This window comes from Nerophis ophidion, linkage group LG16 (genome assembly GCF_033978795.1).
Source record: "Nerophis ophidion isolate RoL-2023_Sa linkage group LG16, RoL_Noph_v1.0, whole genome shotgun sequence".
In the NCBI taxonomy this organism is placed as follows: Eukaryota; Metazoa; Chordata; class Actinopteri; order Syngnathiformes; family Syngnathidae; genus Nerophis; species Nerophis ophidion.
In genome coordinates this window covers 14,888,515-14,907,722 of record NC_084626.1, presented here as the reverse complement: position 1 = coordinate 14,907,722, position 19,208 = coordinate 14,888,515, and the positions used below count along the sequence as shown (strand labels likewise).

Sequence of the window (19,208 nt, the reverse complement as noted above, 5' to 3'; positions counted from 1 at the left end):
TGTCTCCCATCGAAAATGTGTGGCGCATTATGAAGCGTAAAATATGACAGCTGAGACCCCGGACTGTTGAACGACTAAAGCTCTACATAAAAGAAGAATAGGAAACAATTCCACTTTCAAAGCTCAAGAACAATTAGTTTCCTCAGTTCCCAAACGTTTATTGAGTGTTGTTAAAAGAAAAGGTGATGTTACACAGTGGTGAACATGCCCTTTACCAACTACTTTGGCACATGGTGCAGCCATGAAATTCTATGTTAATTATTATTTGCAAAAAAAAAACAATTAAAGTTTATGAGTTTGAACGTCAAATATCTTGTCTTTGCATTCAATTGAATATGGGTTGAAAAGGATTTGCAAATCATTGAAACACAATTTCCCAACTCATATGGAAACGGGGTTTGTACAACATTATCATGTTATTGTTGGGTGTGATGCTATTTTGCAGGTGTGGCTTGTGTTATGGACACCAGTAAGCTTGTTGATGTTGGTAAAAAAAAACGGGAAAAAAAACTTGAGTAACAAGAGAAGAACAAGCAAAAGTTGTAATAATTAAGCACACATCAGTGGAGCATGACAGTCCAGTGCAAGAAGTGTGGAAGTGTGAATATGTGTAATAGCTAACTCAAAGACTGTGTGTGTGTGTGTGTGTGTGTGTGTGTGTGTGTGTGTGTGTGTGTGTGTGTGTGTGTGTGTGTGTGTGTGTGTGTGTGTGTGTGTGTGTGTGTGTGTGTGTGTGTGTGTGTGTGTGTGTGTGTGTGTGCGCACGTTTTATTGTCGCACTAGCTACAATACTGGAGACTTTATCTTCTGGCCGTGGTTCTGGGGATTGGTGGCTCCTTTCAGTATGGCATTCAAGTGTCGGCCATTGCTGCTCCAGCTGAGGTAAGAATTTGGTGTTTTAGTGTCAGAAAAAGGATGTATGCAGACAGATATGATGACATCATCCAGGATAAATGTGAACCATCAGCTTTGACTTACACTGACTATATTCTGTGAATACAATTTTGTGTTTACATCCACTCTTGTGTTTCATTTGAATGGCTGGACTCACATAATCTTTCATTTCTCAAACTGTGGTACGGGTACACGGGTCTATATTAGCTGTAATAGCCTACTATCAAAATGACTTTAAAAGTCTTGTATAAGTATTATCATGGAGGCAACACATGATGTAAGTGTCTATATTAGCCTACTATCAAAATTACTTTAAAAGTCTTATATAAGTGTTCTAATGAAGACAACACATTATGTAAGTGTCTACATTATTTATAGTAGCCTACTATCCAAATTACTCAAAAAGTCTTATATAAGTCTTATTATGAAGGCCACACATGATGTAAGTGTCTTGTATCTTATACTTGTATAGCGCTTTTCTATCTTCAAGGAGCTCAAAGCACTTTTGACACTATTTCCACATTCACCCATTCACACATTGATGGCGGGAGCTGCCGTGCAAGGCCCTAACCCCGAACCATCAGGAGCAAGGGTGAAGTGTCTCGCACAAGGACACAACGGACGTGACGAGGTTGGTAGAAGGTGGGGATTGAATCAGGAACCCTCAGGTTGCTGGCATGGCCACTCTCCCAACCGCGCCACGCCGTCCCCGTCCCCAGCTATGATAGCTTGACTATCAAAATGATTGTGTCGCAGGCTGAATCAAATCTTCATTGACATCCATCCATCCATCCATTTCCTACCGCTTATTCCCTTTTGGGGTCGCGGGGGGCGCTGGCGCCTATCTCAGCTACAATCGGGCGGAAGGCGGGGTACATCCTGGACAAGTCGCCACCTCATCGCAGGGCCAACACAGATAGACAGACAACATTCACTCTCACATTCACACACTAGGGCCAATTTAGTGTTGCCAATCAACCTATCCCCATTTCATTGACAGAAATGTTTAAATTTAATATTTATTATACACATTTTTACAACAATAGTACAACCTCTCAGAGGGTGAGATAACTCCTGGAAATTATTGTCTTGGAATGGCCAAAAGTATAGATGTGTGTGTCCAAGTTAAAGGAAACGACGGGCTGTCTTCTTCCAATGGATTTATTACAATCTTTGGCAAACTGGGTAATGTTTGCTGTGGTCTGGAGCAACATGGCACACAAACAACTATCAGAAATGCAGCCAATATTACATACAAATAATGTGCTGTGAGACATGCAAAATTTAATTATATACAAAGACGATGAAAGGATATTAAATAAGCTCAAATATCCCTACAAATGAGGCATACTGATGCCAAATGTACATACAGATAGCCTAAATAGCATATTTTGATAGATTAGCTTGCAGTCATGCAGTGATCAAATATGCCTGATTAGCACTCTAAAAAGTGAATAACATCAACAATGCGCACCTTTGGGCATTCACGCACAGTATAAAACTTTTGGTGGACAAAATGAGACAAAGAAGGAGTGGAAGATTTTACATGTAAACAAACTGTTCAGTCACAGTTCACACTATGATGTGTTCAAGAACGGGCATAATTAATAGGACAAAACCATGTTCACCGAATACTCTCATCATTGAAGCATACACACAAACATATAAACAGTGGGTTTTCTAACAATTGGGAAGGTTTGTGTCATGTTTGTCCTTAAACAAAAAACATGTTAAAACAAAAATATATATTCACCCCCACACCTTTTTCTATTTTCAAACCTTTTTTTTAAATACTCCAGGGAGCCACTTAGACGACGCTAAAGAGCCGCGTACGCCAAAGACTCACTTGAATAATGTACAGGGTTTTATTTTCTTACATTCAAACACAATGTTGCTGTTCAAACTGTGTGTATTGTTATTAAATATTAAATACAATAATTAAATAAAACATCTGCCTTGTTTTTAATCAATATTTGCGCTACTGTATTTTAACGTGGGTCATTATGGGGACACTTGGACAGCCGAGTGTTTTCTGAGGTAGTATTTGGCGGGAAAATGTTTGATATAAAGTAATGGTTTAAGTTTCTAATTTTAGTTGTATTAAAGTTGAGCGTAGTCAAATTTGGCTTGAGTTTGTTGTTTGGTACACAGTATGTGGCGTTTTGTTTGAATAATATACAATGTTCGTACACACCTTCAAATTCAATAGCATGGACAAGAGTATGTAAACCTTGAAACCGAATTATTAGTAATTAGTAATTTAAATAAATAATAAATAAATAAATAAATAAATAAATAAATAAATAAATAAATAAATATAGTATAGCATATAATATAGTATCAATAATATTGTAAATAGTAATAGTAAAAGCTGTGACGACTCCAGCAGTGGGGGAATTTTTTATTTTTTTTTCAAGGTTTTGGTTTACCTCCGTATTACAAGCTTGCAGTACGGCATCCCTGAAGTGTCAAAACACTTAAAACAGGACAAAAAATAAATTGAAAACAATAATGATAATTATAAAAGTATCTGTGTTTCTGAACTTTCCTCTAGCACGTCGAGGCTTTTATCAACCAAACGTGGTTGCTGAGATACCAAACTCCCGTGGAAAATTCCACCGAGCAACTCACTTGGTCCTTCATCGTGGCTGTGTTGAGTTTGGGGGCGTGGCTTGGCGCCGTTCACAGCGGAAGTCTGCCCGTCAAATATGGCCGGTAAGAGCGTTTTTTTATGATTTTGTCTTAGTTGGAATGAATTGGCCCTAGTGTGTGAATGTGAGTGTGAATGTTGTCTGTCTATCTGTGTTGGCCCTGCGATGAGGTGGCGACTTGTCCAGGGTGTACACCGCCTTCCGCCCGATTGTAGCTGAGATAGGCGCCAGCGACCCCAAGAGGGAATAAGTGGTAGTAAAATGGATTGATGGAATGAATACTGTATTTTGAATTTTTTAAACTTTTTTCCATAAATTTGCTTTGAATGCAAGCTACAAAAAATGTCCCGTTGAAATCAATAGACAATGTCGTTTTTGAGCCCACTTTTATTCTAACATGAACTAATGCAATCCAGTGTGAGTACCAGCTTTCTACTTATTTTTTTCATACAAATCCACCAAATAGCACTACTTTTTCTAATTCAAAGTATGCAGCAAATATATTAATTTTTTTTCTAAAATGTGGTCCATCCATCCATCCATCCATCCATCCATCTTCTTCCACTTATCCAAGGTCGGGTTGCAGGGGCAGCAGCCTAAGCAGGGAAAACCAGACTTCCCTCTCCCCAGGCACTTCGTCCAGCTCTTCCCGGGGGATCCCGAAGCGTTCCCAGGCCAGCCGGGACACATAGTCTTCCCAACATGTCCTGGGTCTTCCCCGTGGCCTCCTGCCGGTCGGACGTGCCCTAAACACCTCCCTAGGGAGGCGTTTGGGTGGCATCCTTACCAGATGTCTGAACAACCTCATCTGGCTCCTCTCGACGTGGAGGAGCAGCGGCTTTACTTTGAGTTCATCCCGGATGACAGAGCTTCTCATCCTATCTCGTAGGGACGGCGTGGCGCAGTGGAAGAGTGGCCATGCCCAACCCGATGGTCACTGGTTCAAATCCCACCTAATACCAACCTCGTCACGTCCGTTGTGTCCTGAGCAAGACACTTCACCCTTGCTCCTGATGGGTGCTGGTTGGCGCCTTGCATGGCAGCTCCCTCCATCAGTGTGTGAATGTGTGTGTGAATGTGTAAATGTGGAAGTAGTGTCAAAGCGCTTTGAGTACTTTGAAGGTAGAAAAGCGCTATACAAGTACAACCCATTTATCATTTATTTATTTCTAAGGGAGAGCCCCGCCACCCGGCGGAGGAAACTCATTTCGGCCACTTGTACCCGTGATCTTGTCCTTTCTGTCATGATAATATAATATTTTATATTTTTACAGACATTTCTTGTCATTTGGACCTCAAGTGTTTTTTTTTTAAACTCATATCGTAGGAAAATGAAAATGAAAAAATACATATCAAACTGCCAATCATTTACTCATATTACTCAGAGCCTAATAATAATAATGAAAACATTAGTAATAGTTGTATGAATAACAAAAAAGTAACATATTAATAATAAAATAAAATTAAAATAATAATAATAATAATCATTTTCATAATAATGATAAAAATAGTAATCAAATACTTCCTAAAATTAATTTCATGAAATTGTTTTTATTAAAATAAATTTGACAGTGAGTTATGTAAAAATACTGTCTTTAAAACCAAAATTCAACAAAACTGTATATACAATATAAGTATAATTTAGGCTAAAGTAATTTTAATAGATTCAAGTGGAAACCAATGTGTTTCTTACTGCAATTTTAGAAGTTAAAGTTAAGTTAAAGTACCAATGATTGTCACACACACACTGGATGTGGCGAAATTATTCTCTGCATTTCACCCATCACCCTTGATCACCCCCTGGGAGGTGAGGGGAGCAGTGGGCAGCAGCGGTGCCGCGCCCGGGAATCATTTATGGTGATTTAACCCCCAATTCCAAACATTGATGCTGAGTGCCAAGCAGGGAGGTAGTGAGTCCCATTTTTATAGTCTTTGGTATGACTCGGCATCAGGAACAAAAGAGAGTAAATATTTTTCAGTAGACGTGTCCACACTTTGACATAAAATAAAAGGCACCAGAGGTGGGACTAATAAAGACAAGTTGCAGGCCACAAATACATCGACTTAACAGACTCCTTGGGTTAGGGCTCCAGCTGTTGCATCATGATGAAGGAAACAATCGTTGTCTTGCAGGAAGAAAGCGTTATTGATCAACGATGTCGTGGCCGTCGTGGCCGCATTGTTCATGCTCTTCAGCCGCGCGGCCAAATCTTTTGAGATGATTTTGCTAGGCCGCTTTCTCTTCGGATACAACGTTGGTACGTGATGATGATGATAATGATGATGACGTTTTCATGTTGTAACCTCCCTGTTGTGTGACGTGTGTGTAGGTCTTGGCTTGAGCGTGCACCTCATGTACTTGGGTGAAAGCTCTCCAAAGAAACTAAGAGGATTCCTGACTCTCACCAGCTCCATCTTTATTGGTTTGGGGAAGGTTATGGGTCAAATCATTGGCATCAAGTATGAAGTTAAATTTTGCTGATAGATGCTTAATACTGCACATTACAGCAAATCATAGCAATACCTATACTCCCACTTAGATTGAATGCTTAATTAGGGGTGTACTTGATCTGATATTTATATAATTCTGAAGAAAAAAATAAATAGTATCGGATGATATCCCCTTGCATATAAAATGACCAATATGAAGGTAATTATAATGACATAGCACTTTTCTCTAGTGATTCAAAGTGATTTACATAGTGAAACCAAATATCTAAGCTACAATTAAACCAGCGTGGGGGGCATTGGGAGCAGGTGGGTCAAGTGTTTTGCCCATGGACACAAGGGCAGTGACTAGGATGGCGAAGCGGGGTTCAAACCTGGAACCTTTAAGTTGATGGCATAGCTGTTCTACCAAGTAAGGCACGCCGCCCCAATACAAACACTCCTAAAAAGCATTTACTTGTCCAAAGCTGGACAGCCAGTTAATATTTACGTGTTTTGATCTTTTTATTTCCAAAACACATTATAATCGTTGCTTTTTTTTTGTCACTGATTTCTGCTCGCTGCTGTCATTAGGATGTCGACTGCTAAGATGTTCTTAAATTCCCCTTTAGATGAAGAATGACTCATAATCCTCGCGAAGAAACGGGGTGGGGGAAAAAAAGCACTTTTCGTGTCGTCCTCGCCCGTTCCAGGTCCTAAATTGGCTGTCAAAGTCTCCCAACTTGTCGCATTACCTACCCAAATGTCTCACGTCCAGGGGAGAGGCAAGATTTATGGTCTACAATAAACTTGCAGGGAGCAGGGAAGCGAGGAAGCAGCAGATCACTCGATGATGTAAACATAGGGAGACACAGAAGTGATCACGTCGTCGCTATAGAAAGCTTACAATATCACTAATACTTGGTTGATATTCAAATCAATTGAGCATTGTTAGCACTTTTTGAACGCTTATTTATCAGATAGTGGAGCTCCATTGGCTCCGCTGTAAGCAGACTTTTATTTACTCAATATTTAGAATGCATTAAAAAAAAACACATCCGTTGTAATTTCTTTCATAATGATTATCAACGATAGGCAAAATTCCAAAAAAAAACCAGTGCAGTTCCTCTTGAAGTAGTCAGGAGAAAATGGGTATCAGGTGTGTGCAAAGGCGGCTTCGCCCCGTAGACTGCTTAAGTCCATTTCAGTTTTTTTTATACTTAATATTGTTCTTTCTTTGAGTCATTTCATTTGCTTAAACTTTTTCTATCATTCTAAACTACAAAATAATACACATTTGTATGATTGCTGCTGATATTGTATTAGAATAATATATTGGTATCGGCCAATACGCAAGACTTCAATATCGGTATCGTATCGGAATAAAAAGAACTGTATCTATCCCCCTGACTTTAATGCACATTGATTCAACCGAGTGGTACAATTTGAGACCTTATGGAAAGGGCACCAAAATATTCACTTTTTGGTACCGCTCATTGCAGTGGTACTCTTTGGTACGCTTGTGGAAGGTAACAGATGCCTCACTAGGTTAGTTTAATGTCATGTTTACTGTGGCAAACTGAACTGTGATCTTCAGGCAATGGTGGGACAACATTTCTATTATACTGTATTGTCTTGCAGAAAGGCTTGTATTTCAGAAGTGTGTGAAGGGAGAGTACATAAACAAAACACAAATTTTGTTCTACATTTGGATAAAATCAGCATAGGAATGACAAAACATTTTCCAGAAGGCTACCACAGCATCAAGCTGATTAAGTAACACAGGATTGATTGTCCTTCACTGTGTCCCTGCAGGGAGATAATGGGCTCTGAAGAAATGTGGCCTTTCCTGTTGGCAATCAGCGGCATTCCCGCCATTGTGCAGTTTGTGGCACTGTTATTCTTTCCCGAGTCTCCTCGGTACCTTTACATCGACAAAGGGGACTTTGAAGGCGGCAAGAAAGGTGAGTGGACACGTCACCAAGCAGATCCCAAGTCTGTTTTTGTGAAGAGTAACCAAGAGGAAAAGTGTGACGATAACCGCAGAGCCAGAAATGAAACTTAGGAAAGGGTGTTAATGTATGACAGTGACTTATCATTGACATAAACTAAGTCATTTAACCAAGCAGATTGTAAATTAAATACTTTACACAGTTAACCCCAGCAATACCTATAAAGCACCACTAGATGCCAGTATTGCACTGCAAACATCACGTCCACATGTCGGAATTTATTTGTGTGTAAGCTAACTCTTCTACAACTGAACCACCGCAAAGGTAAAAAAAATTGTCAAAACATGCAACCCTGCTGAACGGCCTATTCTATCATTTTTCTGACAAAAACACCACATGATGGCGCTGTTATTAAACCCCATATGTTGGATTGACATGGATTTTCTAACACAGCACAACACGAAGTAAACAATGTAACCTTCGGGTGCTTAGCCAAGTCACAGCGAAATTGGAGCACATTTTTAGGGTACTGACGAGTGCACGTGTTAAATGCGATCATGAAAAACGTTAAACAAAACTTATTTATCAATATTTGGACAATAATTATCCAGAAGTTACCAAGCTTTTTGTAATGATTATTAAACAGATTGTAATGTGTATCTTAGTTGTAGTTTTGATTACCAAATTTGGTGGCGTTGAAATTCCCATGTCAAATCGCTAATGCTAATTAGTCTCATGTATATAGTAAATCCCATGTAAATTAGCATCCAGCTAGCCCATTTGTTTAATCCATTTTTTTTTTTTGTCGGAATTTTAGAGAAAAGTTATTTTGTATCTCATCTAAGTTATATTAACATTACTTTATTTATGTAAGTTCAGTTTTACAGTGTTTTAAAGTAAAGACTTTTGAAAAGCTCTCAAATGAGAACCTCTTATCCATCTGGCCGAAGAGACGTTAGTCGAGTCAAAGTCTTTGGTGGAACTTAGATGTTCAAATTTGTTTTTGAAAAGCAACAAATTGATTCGCTCTTGTTAGTTGTAAAGATGTCAGACACAGGCGAAAACATCCAGTTTAGTGCCCTTCACAATAAAGGTACTTTCAGTTTACCAATATTTTTGTACCGGTTCCATTCAAATAACATTTCTCCCAAAAAATACGGTGCAATATTTTGAATAACAGTGTCACATTAATACAAAAATAAGTCACAACAGAGATGTTGGCGAGAGCAAAACAGACTACATCAGGGGTAGGCAACCCAAGATGTTGAAAGAGCCACATTGGACCAAAAATACAAAAAACAAATCTGTCTGTAGCCGCAAAAGATGAATAGCCTTATAGTGTTATAATGAAGGAAACACATGACGTAAGTGTCTAGATTATTAATCAATCAATCAATGTTTACTTATATAGCCCTAAATCACTAGTGTCTCAAAGGGCTGCACAAACCACAACACAAACCACTACGACATGCTCGGTAGGCCCACATAAGGGCAAGGAAAACTCACACCCAGTGGGACATCGGTGACAATGATGACTATGAAAACCTTGGAGAGGACGAAAGCAATGGATATCGAGCGGGTCTAACATGTTACTGTAAAAGTTCAATCCATAATGAATCCAACACAGCCGCGAGAGTCCAGTCTAAAGCGGATCCAACACAGCAGCGAGAGTCCCGTTCACAGCGGATTAGCTATAATAGCCTACTATCAAAATGACTATGTGTCGCAGGCTGAAGCAAATCTTCGTTGACAGAAATTTTGACATGAAATATTTATTCTAAACATATTTACAACATTGGAAAATATTAGTAAATCAGAGGCTACTCAGAAGGTGAGATAACTCCTGGAAATTACTGGCTTTTATTGGCCAAATGTATAGATGTAAACGTAAAGGATATTATATGAGCTCAAATCTACCTACAAATGAGGCATAATGATGCATTACGTACATACAGCTAGCCTAAATGGCATGTTTGCATTGATTAGCTTGCAGTCATGTACTGACCAAATATGCCTGATCAGCACTCCAACAAGTCATTAACATCAACAAAGAGCACCTTTGTGCATACACGCACAGCATAAAACGTTTGGTGGACAAAATGAGACAAAGAAGGAGTGGAAGATTTTACATGTAAACAAACTATTGCTTCACAGTCCACACTATGGTGGGTTCAAGAACCGCCGAAATGAGTAGGACAAAATAATGTTCACCAAATCCTCATCAGGAAGCGTACACACAAACATATTAAACAGTGGGCTTTTTAACAATTGGGAAGTTTTGTGTCGTGTTTGTCCTCAAACAACAAACATACTAAAAAATATTATTTTTCCCCCATCTTTTTCCATTTCCAATCTTTTTTTAAAAATGCTCCAGAGAGCCACTAAAGAGCCACGGGTTGTTGACCACCGCACTACACAGACATAATCTGATCAAGATTAGTCAAAGGATCAGGACACAATTGTTGTTTTATATCTTGTCTTCTTTACACTTGTAAACCATTAAGTGTGCTCTTAATGGAAGTTCACCGGCACGTGTCCTTCCTGCGCCACAGCATTGCAGTGGCTGTGGCAGGAAGACGACTTGAAGCAGGAGCTGGAAGACATGGACAAGGAGCGTGAGAGTGTCCAAGGCGAGCAGGCCAAGACGGTGAAGGACGTTCTGACTCGTCGCTGCGTCAGATGGCAGCTGTTGACCTTGGCCATCCCCTGTGCTGGCATCCAGTTCTGTGGCATCAATGCCGTATGTACCTTCGCTCGTTCCACACTCCTACGTTGTTAGAAAGCTGCTTCGCATCACCCAAGCCTTTCTTGTAGCTCTATTTTTACGCATTCGACATTTTCCGGGAGTCAGGAGTGCCGGAGGAGCAGATGCATTACTTGGCAATCGGGATCGGAGCCACAGAGCTCATCACTGTGATGCTGTGTGTGAGTGTCTCACAGACTCAACACATTCACTTTTTACCTACTTGATATAGTTGATGGAACTTGGAGTGAGAAACATCAAAAAGGCAGACACAGGAATCTAAAGGCCTACTGAAATACAATTTTCTTATTTAAACGGGGATAGCAGGTCCATTCTATGCGTCATACTTGATCATTTCGCGGTATTTCCATATTTTTGCTGAAAGGATTTAGTAGAGAACATCGACGATAAAGTTTGCAACTTGTGGTCGCTAATAAAAAAGCCTTGCCTTTACCGGAAGTAGCAGACGATGTGCGCGTGATGTCACCGGTGTGAGGGCTCCTCACATTGTTTATAATGTGAACCTCCAGCAGCAAGAGCTATTCGGACCGAGAAAGCGACAATTTCCCCATAAATTTGAGCGAGGATGAAAGATTCATGGATGAGGAAATTTAGAATGAAGGACTAAAAAAATTTTTTTTTTAAATAAAATAAAGTTAAAACATGATAATTTCTAAATAATAAATTATTGTGTACCAAAGTACTGAAATGCACAACATTGGGAGCGATTCAGATGTTTTTAGACACATTTATTAGGATAATTCTGGGAAATCCCTTATCTACATATTGTGTTGCTAGTGTTTTAGTGAGTTAAATAGTACCTGATAGTCGGAGGGGTGTGTCCACGGGTGTGTTAACGCCAGTCTCTGAGGGAAGTCACGAAGCTGCAGCAGGACAGAAGCTCCGCTGATCTCCGGTAAGAGGCGACTTTTTACCACAATTTCTACTTTGACAATTTCTACTTTGACGTCTTCATTATTAATTGAATAAATTGCAAAAGATTCAGCAACACAGATGTCCAAAATACTGTGTAATTGCGCGATGAAAAGAGAAAACTTTTAGCCGTAAGTGGTGTTGGGCTAATATGTCCCCTCCACCCAATAACGTCACAAACACGCGTCATCATACGCGTCATCATTCTGCGACGTTTTCAACAGGAAACTCTGCCGGAAATTTAAAATTGTAATTTAGTAAACTAAAAAGGCCGTAATGGCATGTGTTGCAATGTTAATATTTCATCATTGATATATAAACTATCAGGCTGCGTGGTCGGTAGTAGTGGGTTTCAGTAGGCCTTTAAGGCCTCTGTGGTTTTTTGTTTTGTTTTTGTTTTTTTATGAAATTAAACCGAAAACAATGAATAAGATAAATCTAATAATAAATAAATAGATATCAAAAACTTTTATTAAATAAAATCTGACTTTCCACGCATGATACCATGAGAGGATGATGTTTCTTTTTTATAGGTTAACTGCACTTTTTGGGGATTTTGCCTATCTTTCACAATCACATTATGAATTGTAGTTATCTATTATCTATTATGTATATATACAGTACAGGCCAAAAGTTTGGACACACTTTCTATTTCAATGCGTTTTTTTTATTTTCATGACTATTTTACATTGTAGATTGTCACTGAAAACTATGAATGAACACATGTGGAGTTATATACATAACAAAAAAAAGTGCTATAGCTGAAAACATGTCTTGTATTCTAGTTTCTTCCAAATAGCCACCCTTTGCTCTGATTACTGCTTTGCACACTCTTGGCATTCTCTTGATAAGCTTAAAGAGGTAGTCACCTGATAAGGTTTTCGCTTCACTTCATAGTTTTGAGACCTCCGGTGACAACCTGCAATGTAAATATCAATCAATCATTTAATGTTTATTTAAACAGCCTTAAATCAAAAGTGTCTCAAAGGGCTGCACAAACCTCAACGACATCCTCAGTAGAGCCAACATATAGTCATGAAAATAAAGAAAACACATCGAAATGAGATGGTGTGTCCAAACTTTTGGCCTGTAATGTGTGTGTATATATATATATATATATATATATATATATATATATATATATATACACAGTTTATATGTACAACATGTATATAAAACGTTAATGTAGGTTTTTTAACTTGTTTTAAGGGGCTTTGGAGGCAACAAAAGGGACTCCATTTTGGCTCATTTTGCAAGCGTATTTTTATCTTTCGAATCCTAAAAATAAAAAGAGAGGTGAGGTCTTTCTCTCATAATGATTGTGAATGATAGGCAAAATAAAATAAAATAAAAGTCTTAATAAAAGGAATTTTAAGCATTTAAAAAAAAATATTTATTCGTCAATTTGGTAAAATACAATCATAAAAACATTTATGAAGAAAGAAAACAAAATAAATTGGAAAACCTGCAGTTTTGGGGAGTAACAATTAAACATGTTTCAAATTTCAAAATAGAATGAGAACAAATAACTGTAAACTTAAAAAAAAGAACTTAATTTTATAGTAAAATACAAAAATAATACAAAAGAAAAACACTGTAAATTAAAAACAAAAAGGAGGAAAAATTATATTATCATATATATGATTTTAAATATATATCATATATATAAATATCAGCTTGAGAAAAAAATATTGTGCATTTCAGTACTTGGGTACACAATAATTTATTATTTAGAAATGATCATGTTTGTAAAAAAATATATATTTTAAATAAACATTTCAACAGTAAAAAATAAATTATAGTCTAAAGACTATTATATTCTATTTTTATAAAATCCCATTAAAAGAAAAGGTTATAGTTAACATGACAAAAATAAACTGTAGAAAGCCACACATCAGTAAATAAAAATAAAATGTAATAAAATGTAATTGTGTAACGTCAAAAATGTCCAACATCAAGGAGACAATCGCTCTTGAAGAACAAGAATAACAGAAAAGAAATGAAAGAAAATCCACACTTTGATGATGTGAAGAAAAGATTAAAGGCCTACTGAAACCCACTACTACCGACCACGCAGTCTGATAGTTTATATATCAATGATGAAATATTAACATTGCAACACATGCCAATACGGCCTTTTTAGTTTACTAAATTGTAATTTTAAATTTCCCGCAAAGTGTCCTGTTGAAAACGTCACGGAATGATGACGTGTACGCGTGACGTCACGGACTGTTGGGAAATATTAGCGCTGCGCACACACACAGCTAAAAGTCGTCTGCTTTAACCGCATAATTACACAGTATTTTGGACATCTGTGTTGCTGAATCTTTTGCAATTTATTCAATTATTAATGGAGGAGTCATAGTAAAAAGATGGAGTTGGGAAGCTTTAGCCTTTAGCCACACAAACACACGGTGATTCCTTGTTTAAAATTCCCAGAGGTGAAACTTTACTATGGATCAGAGCGGTCAACCAGCAGTTTTCGGTGATAAAATTTGTGGTAAAAAGTCGCTTCTTACCGGAGATCGGCTGAGCTTGTGCCGTCCGTACAGCTGCCGTCGACTTCCAGACACTGGCCTTAAGACACTCTTGGATACACCCTTCTGACTATCAGGTACTATTAAACTCACTAAAACACTAGCAACACAATAGAAAGATAAGGGATTTCACAGAATTATCCTAGTAAATTTGTCTAAAAACATCTGAACCCGTCCCAATGCAATCGCGTTTTTTTTTTTAAACTTTTTTTTTTTTTTTCTAGTCCGTGGCTATCACTATCTTCAAACACGAATCTTTCATCCTCGCTCAAATTAATGGGGAAATTGTTGTTTTCTCGGTCCGAATAGCTCTTTTTGTTGGAGGCTCCCATTAAAAACAATGTGAATATGTGAGGAGCCATCAACGGGTGATGTCATCGCCTGCGACTTCCGGTAAAGGCAGGGCTTTTCTGTTAGCAACCAAAAGTTGCAAACTTTATCGTCAATGTTCTCTACTAAATCCTTTCAGCAAAAATATGGCGATGTCGCGAAATGATCAAGTATGAAACATAGAATGGACCTGCTATCCCCGTTTAAATAAGAAAATCTAATTTCGGTAGGCATTTAAATATGTGATGTAAATATTGTGTACTACAGCAGAGGTCTTCAACAGGGGTTGTGAAATTAATGGTTGATTAGACTTTTTTTTTTATACTCCCCGCAATTTTTCGACAAATGTAAATATCTTTAAATACACATTAACATAGAGGCAGCACACTGTGGTGTAGTGTTTAAACAATAGTGATATGGGCACACTATTCACTGTGTCTTATAGGTTCAAAAGAAAAAAATATATATATTATTATATTCATTTTATCAGCTGCCAGCTTGCATATAGCGGCGCTACTGTATTCTGTATTGCTTGGTGTGTGTGTGACAATCATTGGTACTTTAACTTTAACTTTTAAAATCTTAGAATTGCACAATTACAAGGTATCTTAAGAACCTTTTTGATTTAAAACACAACCATATGCAGGATATATAAGTAGGGAGTTCCCGCTCCAGCTCTCCATCAGTTCGGGGCTCTTTGGCCTGGGAAAATGTTGAAGATCCCTTTACTACAGTACCAGTACCAAGCAAGTTATATCCGTATAGATATGATGCTATCTAAACATAGTTCTGGATGTGCTTCAGTCCTTGATTATAGACCGTGCTGGCCGCAAGAAACTTATGGGCTTTGGCTATATTCTGATGGGGGTCACCATGGCTGTTCTTACTGCTATGCTGTCCATCAAGGTATCCACTCTCCTGACACCATACGGCCTTGTACTAGTAAAGGGGTCGGCACCCCAAAATGTTGAAAGAGCCATAATGGACCAAAAGTACCAAAAAAAAATCTGTCTGGAGCCACAAATAATCAAACCCCTTATATAAGTGTTATAATGAAGACAACACATGATGTGTCTATATTAGCTATATTAGCCTATCAAAATAGCTTTAAAAGTCTTATATACGTGTTAAAATGAAGCCAACACACGATGTGAAGTGAAGTGAAGTAATTATATTTATATAGCGCTTTTTCTCTAGTGACTCAAAGAGCTTTACATAGTGAAACCCAATATTTAAGTTACATTTAAACCAGTGTGGATAGCACTGGGAGCAGGTGGGTAAATTGTCTTGCCCAAGGATACAACGGCAGTGACTAGGATGGCGGAAGCGGGGATTGAACCTGGAACCCTCAATTTGCTGGCACGGCCACTCTACCATCCGAGCTATGCCGACCCATTGCCCTATGTCTGTTTTAGCCTACTATCAAAATGACTTTAAAAGTTTTTTATAAGTGTTATAATGAATGAAACACATGAGGTAAGTGTCTATATTAGCTAACTATCAAAATTACTTTAAAAGTTTTATATATTAGTGTTTTAATGAAGGCAACACATGAGGTTAGTGTCTATATTAGCTATATTTGCCTACTATCAAAATTACTTTAAAAGTTTTATATAAGTGTTATAATGAAGACAACATATGATGTAAGTGGCCATATTAGTTATATTAGCCTTCTATCTAAGGCTGTCACAAATCTTCGTTCACAGAAATGTTGTATTTTAATTTATATTCTACACGTTGTTGCAACATTGGAAATTATTAGTAAAATGATGGCTTCTCACAGGATGAGATAACTTCTGTAAATTACTTGCTCAGAATGGCCAAAGGTACTGTATAGATGTGTGTGTCCAAGTTTAAGGAAACAGCAGGCTGTCTTCTAATGGATTTATTACAATCTTTGCAAGCTGGGTAACTTTTGCTGTGGCCTGGAACAACATGGCACACAAACACCTATCAGAAATGCAGCCAATATTACATACAGATAATATGTAATGAGACATGCAACATTTAATCATATACATAGCGTGACGTCTAGGTGGCATTGTGGCGTGTGTTTGCGTTCTCGTGGTGCAGCAGAGATGGAACACAGCGTAAAGGTAGGAATGATGATTTATTTCTGACTACAAAAACAAACTAATAACAAAAACACTTGCATAAGGCACTATAGAAAAACCAACATAACTTAGCATAGGAGCTAGAAAGAACAGAAAGTGCTAGTATCTAAACTAGTGACAAGGAAATAAACAAAATAGCCTGGAAGTTAATCGAATAACAAAAGTACTTTACCACAATGCGGGAATGAGACGTCATCTGTTGCGTGAGGCAGACTATACTCCGAGAACGAAAGGCAAACAAAGACAGGCATATATAGGGGCAGAAATAATCAGGGGCAGGTGCGCGTGATCAAAAACCAGAAACAGGTGACACTAAATGCGTAACTAGGCAACCAAAACAAACCAGGAAGTGCCGCCGGGAACTAAAGACGTCAAGTACAAAACAGGCTGTGATAACAAAACAGAATTAAAACAGAACATGACATGGTCCAAGGCGTGGACCATGACACATAGAGGACATAAGTCAAGGAAATTAAATTATCTCAAATATACCTACAAACGAGGCATAATGATGCAATATGTACATACACTAGCCTAAATAGCAAGTTAGCATCGATTAGCTTGCAGTCATGGATTGACCAAATATGCCCGATTAACACTCTACATTGCACATTGCTGTGCATTCACGCATGGCATAAAACATTTGGTGGACAAAATGAGACAAAGAAGGAGTGGCATAAAACACGTATTCGGAGAAAGTTGTACATGCAAACAAACTACAATGAGTTCAAGAATCGCTGAAATTAGTAAGGCAAATAAGTGCTTGCCAAATACTCTCATCAGTGAAGCATGTATAACAAAGAGTGGGATTTCTAAAAATTAGGATGGTTTGTGTCATGTTTGTTCTCCAACAGAAACTATCCATCCATCCATCCATTTTCTACCGCTTATTCCCTTTCGGGGTCACGGGGGGCGCTGGCGCCTATCCCAGCTAGAAACTATATTAAAATAAAAATGTTTCTTCATCTTTTTCCATTTTCACACATCTCTGAAAGAGGTCCAGGGAGCCACTAGGGTGGCGCTTCTCGAACCGCGGGTTGCCGACCCCCGTGCTATTAGATAGTACTGGATAGATGACTAGGCTTAGAAGACTCTGGCATACCTTGCGATATGTTAGCACACCTTTTTCTGTTGCAGGATATGAATTCATGGATCCCGTATGTGAACATCGCCTTGATTTTTTGTGTCATCAGCATTTATGGACTCGGACCCTGTGAGTTCTGCTCCACAGATATGAACTCCCCCTACTTAATGGAAGTGCGAGTAATGTGTAAGTATGCATTTGTCTTCCCCAGCCGGAGTGTCTATGGTTCTTCCCGCTGACCTTTTCCTGCAAGCATGGCGTCCCTCTGCGTACGTCGTCAGCGGAACTATTAACTGGCTCAGCTTGTTCCTCGTGGGCATGTGTTTCAGCTACGTGGTGGTGAGCGCGGCAACATTCCTTTTTTTTCCTGCAAGTCACGTGCTTGTGAAACATGGTTTCGTGTCCACGTAGGACGGATTGGGCCAGTACTGCTTCCTGATCTTCGTGGTCTACTGCGTCTTCAGCGCGGCCTTCCTCCTCTGCTTGGTGCCGGAAACTAAAGGAAAGACCATAGTGGAAGTAACGGAGGACTTCAACAAACTTAATTACAAGAACAGAGAAACGGAACTGTCCACTAAGTTGTAATATCTGATCTTGTATTTATTGACCTGTTGTTGTGGGTATTATTTAGTATATTTTTCCAGTATTTTCCTGCACATTCACTGTTCAGCGTTCACCTCCCTGCAAAAATGTGGCTGTTTTTTTTGTCTCAATTTTTTTTTACCAGAAAAATCATCTATTCATGCTGTGTCTGACTGAAAATAGGCTGTTTCCCAGCAGAAAACACATCTCTAGTCGTACAATAATGACTAAATAGCACAGTAGAGGAGGGGTTAGTGCGTCTGCCTCACAATACAAAGGTCCTGGGTTCGATCCTGCACTGGTGATCTTTTTGAGTGGAGATTGCATCTTTTCCCCCCTGACTGCGTGGGTTCCCTCCGGGTACTCCAGCTTCCTCCCACCTCCAAAGACATGCACCTGGGGATAGGTTGATTGGCAACACTAAATTGGCCCTAGTGTGTGAATGTTGTCTGTCTATCCATGTTGGCCCTGTGATGAGGTAGCGACTTGTCCAGGGTGTACCCCGCCTTCCGCCCAATTGTAGCTGAGATAGGCTCCAGGAATAAGCGGCAGAAAATGGATGGATGGATGTTGAAATTGAAGATTGTGGGCATTGTCATGGATACTGATCAAATTAGGTGCCATCAAATATTGCAGTACAAATAAGAACTAAAATGTATAATAAAAAGATTATGCCGCTTAATGCAGCAATATTTTAATGTATTTTATGTCCTTTGTGTTTTATTTTCTTGTTTTCACCTTTTTTGTGGGCTTTTTGTAAAACATGATTGGGTAACACTTTAGTATGGGGAACATATTCACCATTAAGAGTTGCTTATTAAAGTAACAAAGACGTAATTTAGAGTTATTTGGACACTAGGAGAACATATAAGGGTTAGGGTTACTAATCAGCAATAATTCTGAGGTTATTGAGGGAACACTTAGTTGATTGTATAATAAGGCCATGCAGAATAAGGCAGTA

The 19,208-nt window shown here is 38.6% G+C and overlaps 1 pseudogene; it reads left to right on the top strand.

The window, feature by feature from the left end:
* The first annotated feature begins 771 nt into the window (after nucleotides 1-771).
* Nucleotides 772-18,828, top strand: LOC133535719 (solute carrier family 2, facilitated glucose transporter member 11-like; annotated as a pseudogene).
* The last annotated feature ends 380 nt before the right edge of the window (nucleotides 18,829-19,208 follow it).